The sequence below is a fragment of the Ambystoma mexicanum genome, chromosome 4q (genome assembly GCF_040938575.1).
Source record: "Ambystoma mexicanum isolate Mex_15411 chromosome 4q, UKY_AmexF1_1, whole genome shotgun sequence".
Classification (NCBI taxonomy): domain Eukaryota; kingdom Metazoa; phylum Chordata; class Amphibia; order Caudata; family Ambystomatidae; genus Ambystoma; species Ambystoma mexicanum.
The window spans coordinates 94,930,004-94,941,580 of record NC_090928.1 but is presented as its reverse complement, the minus strand read 5'-3'; positions in this window follow the sequence as shown (position 1 = coordinate 94,941,580).

The window sequence follows — 11,577 nt, the reverse complement described above, 5'->3', positions numbered from 1 at the left end:
GCTTTCTTGCAACAGAAATGGAGCACACCATCAATGAAAGAATATATCACATCCTTGTTATTGAAGCCTCATTTAGAACCTTAACTTTTTGCATTGATCCATCCTATTGACATTCCCAACTATGATGCATGCATGAGAAGAGGGGAAATCTGGAAAAAATAGAAAAAGATAATGACTACTTGACAATAAGGACATTGAGAGCTATCATGGCCCCCTTCATGAAGCTGTATGAACAAGTAGGGGATCAATTGAAGGATCAATCGACAATGTTAGCTATGTTGACATCCAAAAAGATATTTGTGGAAGCCTTTAAAACTGCCATCCAAAAAGACATGGACTCAAGTATGGAAAATGTCACAGGGTTACTCCACACAATCTTAGACCCCTTAATTAAGGAGAAGGAAATTCGTTGGATGTCTAGGATTTTTGACCCCCTAGAAATGAAGACCCTCAATGAAAAAACAACTGAGGGAACTGATGATCCATTTGAAGAAAAAGAAAACCTTCCACCCATGAGAGAGGGTGCTGGGGGAAAGGAAGCTAGTCATCTTAATCTACCCACTCTAATACCATCAAGTGAGGAGGAGAGACTAGAGGTGAACGATTTAACCCTTGAGCAGACTACAAATACGATTCTGGAAAAAAACATCAGTACACAGAATGCATCAGAGGCTATTGCAAGGGGAAACAGTTGGAACAAGGATCACATTTAGCTCCATCACATACCTTGTTGAAACAAGTATGCCCAATTTTAATGAAAGGCCAAGGGAGCCAACAGGTAATTCCCCAGAAAGACGTGACAACTGAAACCTACCCCAAGGGCCAAAGGGCTCTTGCCCCAAGGGGAAAGTAGGAAACTGCAGGCAACTCAAAAACCAAAAGATCTGAAAATTTCGGCCAAACAAAGAGGGATGGTAGTTAAAATATGTATTCACAACATATCAGTTGCAATCAATAAAACTACATCCTTAGCAGATAAATCTACTTAACCTCTGCACCCGGGACGTCAAGTTCCAAATCAACAGCAAGATGGAGCCCAAGTTAGCAAAGAAAAAAGGAGTGAAATCATAGAGGAAGATGGAAGCCCAGAAATAGATCTGATGGATATTTCAATTTATTCAATTTCAGATTACGTCACGGATGACGAGTCAGAGAAAGAAGAGGAAAGCAGCGAGGATGAAATATTAGACAAAACTGACAAGGACGATCTACCAGATGGAACAGGGGGCCCTAAATAATCTGTATGTCTGCAGATAGAGAAACCAAAAGGCCAATGGCTAGTGGGCAAAGCCCAGCAAGATGCTATAATAAGGATGGACACAGCAATAATTCCATCAGAACCAATCAAGGTCAAGGATCCTTTAGATAATCCAAGTCCGGTCTTGGGAAATTTGAGTGGGCACACCCCCGCACAGGATAGCAGTGCATTTCATTTTCACGCTGCGCCTCCACTAGTGATTGTCATTAGAATATTGGCCGAAAAGTGTAACAGATCATTGCAGAACTATCATACGCCAACTAGTTAATTAAGCAATGCATTGCTAACAAATTCCATTGAAATATACCTTTCTTTTACTACATGAACGCCCTCACAAACAAACGTAGTCATTGTCTGCAACATGTGCTACAAAGATGCAATATTCGACATCTTCCCATGTCCGCTACTACATTGATAAATGCTTCCATTACGTATTTATGCATACTGTGCTACATAAACAACTACGAATGCTTCCCTTATTCCATAATTGTACTGTTGCTCACAAAACACAAAGAGACCACAATGTATACCAATAGAAGCATATACAGGGACCGTAACGTAAGCAAAAAAACCTGCTGTATTACCAGAAACTATTCATAACTGTCCTCATTATCTTCATGCACAGACAAAATTGCTGTGTTTCAGGATTTCTTCTTATCCTATGTATATGTATGATATGATGTCATTGTACCCTAAAGAAAGTATTTTAGGAACATATGAGAAGGGTTACAACTACAAATATCGCACTGTTTACCTTTTCACTTCCTGACTGATAGTGAAGAAAGGCACCTGCCTTAGATATGTCAGTGAATAAAAAATGAGGTAGCTAGACATGTGATGTCATCAGTGATGTCATCAATGACATTTGTGATATCATCTTTCATGTCCTGGGTGTTAGTCGTAGCAATGCACGTAGATGGTGCAAGTTATGGTTGCTTAGTTTACCATAATTGGGGAATGTGCAGTGTTTTTTGGTTTCACTGTGAAGTATAACATCCATTTAACAAAGTTTTTTTTACTGAATGCACATATATATATGGCAGGGAATGAAAACAAAGGGGCTAGACATGTGATGTCATCAGTGATGTCATCAATGACATTTGTGATGCCATCTTTCATGTTCTGGGTGTTAGTGTTAGCAGTGCCCAGTGGTGATGGCAGGTATGGGGGCTTAGTTCACCATAACTGGCGAATTTCAGGGGTTTTTCGGTTTTTTATTTGAATCATAATGGGGAGGTAGACATTTTTTTTTAGTGAAGTACACAGGTTTTTGGTAGGGAAACTTAACCATAACGTCCCCTCAAAAAAGTTTTTTTGTAGTGAATATATATAGATATATATCAAATACATATATATATATATATATATATATATATATATATTCGTTCAACTGTGAAAAGGTCAATTCGGACCCTTGGAATTAGGTAAATTGTTCATTCGAACAATTGTGTTCAGACAATTTGGGTAGTACCATTTTTTTTTGCAGGAAACCTGGTTAAGAGCATTGCCATTGATAGAACAATACTCGTCGCATCTCAATCCGGCGACTAAAGGAGAGAAAGGCCGTCCTATGTCGGTCTACTCATACTGATTAAAAATTAATTTCAATTTACGGTACTTGAAGAGCTGTCACCAACCCCGCTAATTCAAATAGTGGTGGGGAAAATAGGTTGGCAGAATTGGAAAGAAGGGAAAATCCTGATACTGGTTAATCTGTGTTGGAATCCGGCAAGCATAGCAAGTATGAATTTTCCAACTCAAGTGGCCAACTGGATTGAAAAATGTAGGTTAAAATGGAACGACCCTTGGTATGTGATCTGTGGGGATCTGAACGTAGTATGCGTGGACAGGTTTGGAGCCCCAATTTCACACCAGCCGATTAGAGCCACAGCTGCAGAAAAAAGAGGGATTATGTGGAAGGAAATTATCGAACCTCTAGATGTGGAAGTGTTGAATGGAAATACCACTGGTGATATTCTGGCTAAGATCACAAGAAAGGGTAGGAGCAGGGGTAATGTATTTGACTCTATATGCATCTCAGGAGAGATGGTGGATGCGGCAAATAGGCTGACGGTGGAACATATGGACAAGAGTGACCATAACCTACTGTCGGCAAATCTGATTCCAGTTCGCTGTAACCAGGGGCCCTCATATCCCATGGACGTGGATGTAACCAGTGGGAGGAACAGAGTTAAAATCGCTCTGGGGAAAATCCCAGCACTAACCATCCAACTGAGAAAGGCCATTAACCTCGTTCAATCGGATGAAGAATTATGACCTGTAAATTACCTGAGCTTATTTAATCTGTTCGAGGTTAAATATGGGGGATGCATGAAAGATCGGACACCACACCGGCACGCCTACGACACAATGGTTGTAAAAGAAAAAAAGAGTATGAGGAAATAGATCGCCTTACTTAAAAAGGACACTTTTTTCGTGCCAGATATGCCTCGGAATAAGATCAGACAACATTACCATAATTGGCTAAGTCGGCACAAAAAAGTAATCTTGAGGAATAACGCAGAGTAAATGCTAACCCTGCTCAGCACCAAAAACCATGGCTGAGATGTGGAGAGTAATAAACCAGTTGGATACCCCACAGGAAGAGGTAATTCTGAACCCAATTCCAGCAGCAACCTGGGTAAATTACTTTGGATCATTTTATGAGAATGGTTCAGACATGATACTGTAGAGTGCACCATCAAACGAGAAGTGGGACATGACTGAAACTGATTCCGGTGTAATTGCGGAAATTATCTTCAACTTATCAAATTTGAGAGCTCTTGTGCCTGACGGCTTAAGTAACGTATTCCTAAAACAAGACATAGATCAATGGGCAATTTTTTTATCCATTCTATTTACAGTTATCTCTACAAAGGTAGTCTCCCTCGCTGTAGCTGGGAAAGTGCACATACCACATCCTGCCCTTCTGAGCATGGTGGCCATGGAAATGCAACTATGGGATTATCCAATCAGTTATTTAGGGTGTTGTTCACAGGAAGGGGGGGCGGTACTATTTTTTCTGAATACTGTGTCTAGTGAGGTTGGCACAGATGGAGTCACGTTATGTGGTGATTGTTGGTGATACCTTTGTGCAAGATATGCACAGGTATGTCGTGCAAAGAGGCATTGCTGCTAATTTTGGTCTGGAAGGAGTGGAGGCTTTGTGGGGCAGTCTCCGTGAGTGCAGTTTTGGCGTTATTCTTCACTTTTGCATATATGTGAGCTCTGTCGCGACTGTTTATCTTGTTCTGGTGCATTATGGCGCTCTACATTTGGGTTACATGGGATGTGGACGTTTGCTCTGTCACCTGAAGAAGTTGATGAATGGTGTGATGCAGATTTTCCCCACTGCGAAGGTGGATTTCTAGTGCATACCACCAAGAGAAGTATGGGACCATGCTGGTGTAATTTGTCCACAGCCAGAGCTCGGAAGGCATCTAATAAACAGAAGCATGTATGAATTTATGTGCACTGATGGGATGTTCTCCACCCACTATGAGATCATGACTTTGCCAAATATGGACTGTTTCCTTGCAAATGGCATTTCTTTCACCACAATTGGCAATGCTATTTTCTTTTACACTGCGCAAGAAGGGTTGTCCAGAATTCTGTAAAGATGTAAGGAGGACAAGGAAACAGAAACTGATATAAAGAGCAAAAACAAAAAGGATTGTTTGCAAGCACCTTAAAAAGAATTTAAAAAAAGTTATTTTCACAGCCACCACTGATGACGAAATCCCCTATGCTGTGTCAAATTTGTTCCCCCCCTCCCCTCCCTAGCATGATAAGTCAGTGCACTCTGCGGTAGTTTCAAGATTACAAGTGCTACACCCAGGACTTTTCAGGATTGCAGGCATGGAAACGGGACTGTGGAGGCTAAGGCATTGCTCAATAAGGTTTCTGGTTGTGTTGTGTATGCGAAAATTGTGGCAGAAGGTCTATTTGTACAGAGAAATGGTGAAGCTTATGATTGAAGTGTGCACAGTAAGTGTCACGCATCCTGGATATATAGGCACACACTGTATGTGCTTCTTTAACATTGCTAAAATACGTTCAGTGCTGTTTTTGTGCAATATATGTTTTGGGTACTCTCTTCCTTCCTTCCGACATTGCTATGAAAAAAATGTGTAGCATTGTTTGAAGGAAAGAAGAGAGTTCCTGTTTCAATATTACAATGGCTGATATGGGTAAATGAGAACGTTGAAAGCACCTGCCATTGCAGTGGCACTTGATGGTAGATGATGGGAGAGAAAACAGTATGTTTTTTAAGAATGTTATGGAGGTTCAGTGGCAGACACCGTGCTCAGAGGCACTTACAACAGACTTGTAAACATACTGCACAAAATGTATTCATACCTATACTTTGTAGTGATGGGTGCCCATGTGGAGGAATGTGGATGCAGAAATCATGGATAGTTTTACTGAATTTTCTACTGGAGGTGCTTTCGAATCACACAAGTCTGAATATGTAAAAGTACATGTGAAGTGTCGTACACAACTGACAGTGTTAGATACTGACATCTTGGATGTGATAGGTGGATGTGTGTGTGACTATTGAACAGTACCCAATGAGGTAGTGCTGGACAAAAATAAGTAGAAAGGAAAGAAGGATGGCTCCTGCTTTACTGGAGCACTGCCCTCGAGGGTGTTGGGCAAGCACAAGTGCCACATCCTGCCCTTCTCTGCATGCTGGGAATGAGACTGTGGGGATTATGCAATCAGATGCTGAGGGTGTGCTTCACAGGAAGGGGCAGTAACATTTTCTCTAATACTCTGCGTAGTGAGCCTGGCAGAAATGGAGAGACGCACAGTGTTGCTCGTCGTTGATGCCTTTGTGCTAGATCTGCACAAGTATGCCTTGGAAAGTGGCTGTCATGGCAATTTCAATGTGGAGGGAGTGGAGGTTTTGTGGTGCTGTGTCGATGTGTCCAGTTTCAGCGTTGTGCTTGCACAATGTAGACACGTCACCACTTTTGCTACTGTTCATGTTGTGATCATGCATTACGGAGTCTTGCATTTGGGTCTCGTGCCTTGTTCACATGTGTTCCGTCAACTGAAGAAGTTAATGAAAGCAGTGATGCACAGTTTTCTGATGGCGAAGGTGCTTTTCTCATGTATACCCCCAAGGAAATTATGGGAGTCTTCCAATGTATGCTGTCACCAGCCAGAGGTCGGAAGGTGTCTTATCAACAGAAGCATGTGTGATTTTATGAGAACTGCTGGCATGTTCTCCTGTGACAATGACATCATTGGTTCTCGTAATGTGCACCTTTTCCATGCAAACAGCATTTCTTTGTCCGCCACTGGCAATGCTATTTCATTTTACAATTTACAAGCTGCATTGAAGATGTTATTGTAAGAATGTGAGGAGGACAAGAAAACAGACATGACTATAAAAACCGAAAAAATGTGTGTTTTTTTGGAAGGACCTAAAAAAAAAAAACAAAGGCTTTTTTAAGAGCCACCACTACCAAATAAATCCACCATTCGAAAATAAATCCCCTACTGGTCGGAACTGGCGGGACGCATAGTTTCGCGGGATTTAGGGCAGAACCCAGAAGAGCCGGGGAAAGAGTGCAAGAGTACCATTAAGACGGCAGAGAGGACACGGAGCAGGTCGTACTCCCGGCACTCCTCATAAGGAAGACATGGAGACTTTTGGGACATTATGCACCAAACCACCCTGTTAATGAACTGCAGCTTGTGGACTGAAGCTGCACCATTTTGCATAGTTTGTACTGCTGATGTTATTGGAGTAATAAAGATATAAAGTTACAAATCCAAAAGGCATCTCAGACTTTATTTACAACACCTACCCTGGTTCAAATGTATTCTCCCACTCCCGCAAAGAGCACGAAAAGTCATCGGAGACTGCCGCAGTTGCAGGATTACACGTGCCACATCTGGTGCTTTTCAGGATGGTGGCCATGGAAATGGGACTGTGGAGGCCAAGGGATTGCTCAATAAGGTTTCTGGGTGTGGTGTGTACACACAGACTTGTAGAGGGTGTGTTAGTGGAGAGAAATGTAGAAGCGTACAGCTATGGTTGTGTGTTTCAGGACTCAGACTGTATGGATTTTAGAGGAGTACTAGATACATTGGTTGAAAGTGAATGCAAAACACTGCGTTTTGGCAGCTCATTTTGGATTCTATCATGTGGATGAGCACTGGAATGGAGTACGTGCAATAAAGTGGCTGTGTGGTTCCGCTTTGTGACACTTTGGTGACGCACGCATATCCAGCCATTTTTTCATTGTGGAGGGAAACATTTACGACATGTTACCGGAATGTCTCTGCAGTTTGTTATGAAAGAGGCACTTGGCCAGGCAATGCATATGTTTCCAAACTGCTACATAATGATTCATAGCCTTACGCAGGCACGGATGTGGCTGCGTTCTTCTTGAATTGGCCCGCACATAGAGAAAGCAAGGCACATTGTCAGGAAGGCTATTAGTGCCTTTTACGGACATGTGACCATGTCCTACTTCCACAATGGAAATATTACGTTTCATAGCACAAGGACTTTTCACACCAATGACGTTCATCTCACTGATCGTAGCAATCAGGTTTGTCTGCGACCTATCCAAAATGCCTCTGTGCCCTTTTTGGAAGTATAGTGTCCAGACTTGCCATGAAGTGAAGAGTATTGAGCCTCTGTCCACAAATCACCCACAGGGAGAGAAAGATAAACACTCCCTGTGCGAGCCTTGAGGCCACAGGTGATTGTTGGTTTGTAGAATCAGGTGGCGCCGAGGATCCCAGAGGCTGTTGGAAGGAAGTCGGGGTTAATACAGGCAAAGACAGTGCTTTAGTTAAATGTGAATACATGATACTCTCTTACCTATGTTCAGTGGAAGAGTGCCTGAGGTATTGGTGCAAGGGAGCGCCGATGATTCGAACAGTCAAGTACCTGGAGGCAGGTACGGGCTGACCACCCGTAACCCTTAAGGTGAAAGTAATGATTTCCAATAAAAAACGGAAGGAAGGTCGTAAACAATCCACGGGTGAAAATCCAGGATGTAGCAAGTGACCAGATAGGGAAAATCCAAAGCAGTCCGTTATGCGTAAGCCAAAGGTCCAAAGTACCAGTATCCGTGCAGAGTATCAGACAACCGTATCCAAGGAGCAAGAGTTAATCAAATCCGTGATGAGTAAGCCTGAGGTCGAAATCCGATGTGGTCAAAAAACAAGAGTCAAGAGCGCCGAACAGTGTTAGGAAACAGCTGTGAAGCGGCGAGTGATTCGAAGCTCCCGGCTTTTATGCGAGCCGCCTCCCGATCACGTGAGCGGGGCTCCGTGCACGTGATCGGGAAGTTGATGTGAAACCAGGAAGCAATCGCGATCGGCTGTTCCAGCCCGATCGCAATCTCCATGGCAGTTGCCATTGGAGACAAGGAAACAAACAACACCGTCCTCTGCGTGTGACCCGAAACCATCGGTGATGGCGACTCTCCTGCACCCTAGGTGATGGGACAATTGGAGGGTTGGACTGTGACCCGGGGAGCCTGACAGTACTTTGTATCGGAGTGTTATGCAAGGTGTTGTATGGGTGTGTAACTGACCTATTGTGCATAACATATAGCAAGCATTTCTCTAGTAGGTAATGAGCCCTTCAACCATTCCAAATGCAAACACACACAAGAAGAAGCCTCTTTTTACAGCCAGCGCTTTGTACCCGACCTGACTGCAATGTTTTTCACAGAGCCACCCCTCCCATTATTTTACAGCGCAATGTGCAGAGCATATACACTGCGCTGCGGCCTGCATCCTTTCATTGGCAATTCCATGTTTTACCTCTGAAAACATGTTTTCCCCCGTTTTTCCATTCTTTTGTATGTTTCTTGGTCTTGTAACACACAGCACAGAATTAAAGGAAGGAAAGGGAGGGTACGGAAGGACTACCACCTATAAGGATGAGATAGGGCAACTTCAGAAAGGGGAAGATGTTGGGTGGCCTTGCCTTAAGTAGGCAGCAGTAATTGTCATGCTCCCGGACCGAACATTCCCAAGCACTTCGAAGTTGCTCCCTCCTGCAGAGAACAGCGTCGCAGCACATGCACAATACATTGACCTTTGACAGATAATGGTCTGGTGCACAGTATATGGTCTGCAAGGGTGTTTTAGGGCTCTGCTGCCTTACAGGACTGTCCCTGGTGTTGGCAGAGTCAGATGCAGAGAATGGTGTAACCTACTGCATTGTTGGAAGGGCAGTACCCTGAGCACTACTGCCTTCTGTTTTGATTTCAGGTGCTCTTGCATGGAATTTGGTCACTTAATGGTACAGCATCAGCCGTAGGACCAGCATCGACGGACATGATTAGATTGTGGAATCCACGACTGCTTTTAACAAGGAGAAACACAGCTTCATTACGTGGAGCAAGAACATAATTATTCAGGCAGCCCCACACGGCCACAGTGCGTTTGACACTACCGCTGATATTCATTGAGATCCGAAGGTTCTGCTGTTTACTTAGTTCTCCTTACATTTAGTTGTATGGGAGTAACCAAGCAGCAACAGGGATGCCCTTTTGCAGACTAACTACACACTGTGCTACTTACAGTAAAATCTGTTCTCTAACTGCACACACCACAGGCAATAACTTGATACTTTACCTCACGGTGCTCAGTGCGGTTATGCTGTGTCTGTTTCATGGGTCATGGAAGGGCAAGCAGCACATTAATCAAAGTAATGGGCCATTTAACACCCCCACCTTACACTGCATGATGCTGTTCCTTCCTCGCACTGGGCCTCAGGTAACCAGGCGTGCTGTTGCCATACGTCGGTAGGTTTGTGCAGCAAAATACATAGGCGGTGCATCTGCTTTAAATACGGTAGCCTGCTGCATGCATCAGTAGGGTTGCTTTCAGAGCCGGTGTTAGCAGGACACAGAGGCTGCAATACCCATGCGCATAGCTGTGGAATGGACAGATGTGCGCTCCCACAACTAATTAAAAGTGCAGTAGAAGATCCGGACATGCAGCCAGTACTCGAGTCCGACAGATACCTGCATAGTGATTGCACATACACTGGACAGGTGCAGTCTCCCTAGGAAACCTCCATTTTGCTTACATGCTGTCAACTCGGACAGTATTGTGTGCCACAGACTCACTATGCAATTTCAACACAAAAGGAAAAGTCACTTACACACTCACCAACACTTTACATGTACATGTTTAATGTGTACGATACAAAGACCTTATTAGGAAAGGGAAGGGGTAGCACAAATAGATACATACACATGGCAATTTGGGATTTTAACCAGTTCGTCATGAGGAGAGGCAAGGATTGGGGGACTCATCGTTAGATCTCTGCTCACAGGAATACTTTTGCGGATGGTGGGCCGGGAAATGGGGAAGGGGTAGACATGAAGGTAGGGCAGTGGTATTTAATTTCTCCAATAATATGTCCTTCTACAACATCTTTTAAGGGGCTAAATTGTTTAGCAATTGTTCAATTTTGACCTGCAGATTGTATAGGTTGCCTTTTAACGCGTTCATTCATTTCCTGTGGCCTTATGCTGTTATCCAAGAGGTGCCGCTTCTTTTGCATTGCTTTCATTTCCAGTATGTTCCGTACAAGATAAAAATATCTCTTAGGTGTATATGAAGCAATACATATTAACTGTCTAACTTTTCAGACTGTGCTACGTACCAATGGCGTTACTAACGTTACTCATTTCGTGATGAGGGAAATTCTCTTCCAGCTATTATATGATGCTTTGCATTGCTGCGTACAAAAAAAGTATAATGTTTATTTACTGATGTAGACTGCACAAGCTGTGCAATTATAGGAGAAGTTTCAGTGTACTTACCGCATTGTAATAACGTTCTGCTCTCAATACTTTGCAGTCATTACTCTGCCATTTCATCTCCTTTCCATATCAAGCTGGTTTGCGGTAATACTGTTGGACGCAGACGTTACTTCGCCTATTGCTGCATTCCATTATGGTGTACCCTTTATGCTTTTGCTCTGTTTGATTCACAAGTACAGAGTTTGCAGACATACTCCAGTTTTCCTTTGAATGCACAAACATGGTGCTCTTTTTACATGCGCCTTCACTTTTCTGCACGCTACCGATATGAAAGAGAACCCCTGCCTTGTCCAGCAATTTGAATGCTAGCCATTATCTGCAAAAAGACGCACAGCCGGCAGTTAGTGTGAGCATCAGCATGCAGATATCCATTTGGTATACTGTATGGTACATCTATACAAACTAAGGGTATCCTGGTAAAAACCTATGAAATTCAGTGAAAAAAGTTGTTAAAGGGACGTTATGGTTAAGTTGTGCTACTAAAAACCTATCAAATTCAGTGAA